Source organism: Prunus avium, unplaced genomic scaffold, assembly GCF_965620075.1.
Source record: "Prunus avium unplaced genomic scaffold, drPruAviu1.hap1.1 HAP1_SCAFFOLD_913, whole genome shotgun sequence".
NCBI lineage: Eukaryota > Viridiplantae > Streptophyta > Magnoliopsida > Rosales > Rosaceae > Prunus > Prunus avium.
This window is the reverse complement of record NW_028276989.1, coordinates 5001-7500: the sequence shown is the minus strand read 5'-3', so window position 1 is coordinate 7500 and position 2500 is coordinate 5001.

Genomic DNA, 2500 nt, shown 5'->3' with positions numbered 1-2500 from the left:
GGTTTGGTGGCCGTACTCCCAACACAAAAGCATACCGAGGACAACCCCAAGCAAAAATTCATTTGAAGCCAACCCATCGTCGCCCACAACTAGTGGGTGAATGGTGTGCTTCCCGGGGTTGGCATAGACATTCCCTCGCATGCAAAAGATTGTCGATGCGAAAGATTATCTATGCCAACCCCGGGAAGCACACCATTCACACACTCCCGACCGGTGTGGTGTGGCGGTGATTGGATAGTTACGGATTGAGCACTTGCCAAGGATCAAAATGTGTCATTTAGAAGAAACATTTTCAAAAAGTTTTTAAAATCTTGTGGGTTTGCAACTCATAAGAGCGTCACTTTCAACGTCCCCGGTATTGGATTGAGTTTCTAAAAACAACCGTGCACACCGAGGTTAAACTTTACCGGCTCCACTCCGACTCGCCGCTCGCCCACAATTTGTTTGCAACGAAACATTTGTTTTTAATTTTGTTGGTTTGAAATTGTTTTGAAAAGGTTCTTTAAATCTAGTGGGTTTGCAACTCATAAGAGCGTCACTTTCAACGTCCCCGGCATTGGATTGAGTTTCTAAAAACAACCGTGCACACCGAGGTTAAACTTTACCGGCTCCACTCCGACTCGCCGCTCGCCCACTAGTCCGAAGGCAACAAAACATTTGTTTTTCATTTTGATGAAAATTTCTGTTTTTAAATCTTGTTGGTTTGAAATTGTTTTGAAAAGGTTCTTTAAATCTTGCGGGTTTGCAACTCATAAGAGCGTCACTTTCAACGTCCCCGGCATTGGATTGAGTTTCTAAAAACAACCGTGCACACCGAGGTTAAACTTTACCGGCTCCACTCCGACTCGCCGCTCGCCCACAAATCCGAAGGCAACAAAACATTTGTTTTTAATTTTGATGAAATTTTTTGAAAACATTGGCTTGGCAAGCCCCAATCCGCGACTATCCACCCACCGCCACCCCACACGGGTGGTTGTTGTTGAGAAATGAGGTTGTGGTCGACATGCCCGTGCATTTGAGAAGGAGTTCCTAGCACTCCATGCTCTCCCATGCCAAAAAAAAGCCTAGACAACCCCATTTCGCAACTTTCCACGCCTTTTTTTTCCTCCCTCACCCATGGCGGCGGCGTGGTGGCGGCGGCCGGATTCCGGCCACCACCGCCATGGGTGGCAGCCCCCCGACCCCGACACCAAACCCATAATACCGAGGCAACATATCGAGGCAACATGACATGGGTGTGGCGTGGGGGAAGGGGGCTGCAGCTAGGAAGGCATGGGCTGCCATGCATATGCAGGCAACACACACCCCCCTATATAGCATTTTATGCATTTAGCCCTTTGACAGGAAGAGACATCACCTATGCGCGAGGAGTCATAATGGGCTCTAAATAATTCAATACAAGGTATTTGGACGTGATTTTTTGCAGGGATACTAAGAAACATGCAATCTATGATGGGAAAAAGTTTCATAAATTTTTGAAGTCGGGAAGTATTTTTTATTATTTTTAGAAGTCGTAAAATTGAAAAAATCATTAAAACAAATCCGGGAGGAATTTTTTAGTTTTGTAAGTTGGAGAAGGTCCTAAAAATCATAGACTACTTATGGGGAGCTTATTGTGCGAGGAAATTTCAATAAAAACGGGGTTTGACAAGATTTGAAAAATTCTGTCGACATTTGAAAAAACCTGGAACCATGCTGCCGGCATGCTGCGCACATGCTGCGCGCAGGCTGCGCGCATGCTGCGCGCAGACTGCGCGCAGACTGCGCGCATGCCATGGCAGGACAAGTTTCGCTAGCCTCACTGTCGACAGATGCGCAAGCTGCGCGCACAGGCTGCGCGCATGCTGCGCACAGACTGCGCGCACGCTGCGCGCATGCCATGGCAGGACAAGTTTCGCTAGCCTCACTGTCGACAGATGCGCAAGCTGCACGCAAGCTCCGCGCACGCTGCGCACAGCCTGCGCGCATGTTGTGCGCAGGCTGCGCGCAGGCGCCGCGCATGCCATGGCAGGACAAGTTTCGCTAGCCTCACTGTCGACAGATGCGCAAGCTGCGCGCACAGGCTGCGCGCACGCCATGGCAGGACAACTTTCGCTAGCCTCACTGTCGACAGAATCAGCACGCTGCGCGCAAGCTGCGCGCGCGCATGGCAGGACAAGTTTCGAAAAATTCTGTCGACAGGCTGCCGGCATGGTGCGCGCACGCTGCCGGCATGCTGTGCGCACGCTGCCGACATGCTGTGCGCACGCTGCGCACAGGCTGCCGGCATGCTGCGCGCAGCCCATGGCAGGACAAGGTCCGAAAAAATCTGTCGACATTTTTACGCCGTGGTAGGCTTCCGCTTCGCGTCACTTTGTCGACATTCAAGCCTACCATTTGTATTGAATTTTTCAAACCTTGTCAAACCCCATTATTCAAATGTCGAAAAATTTTGTCGACATTTTTACGCCATGATAGGCTTCCGCTTCGCGTCACTTTGTCGGAATGCATCGCATGGCGA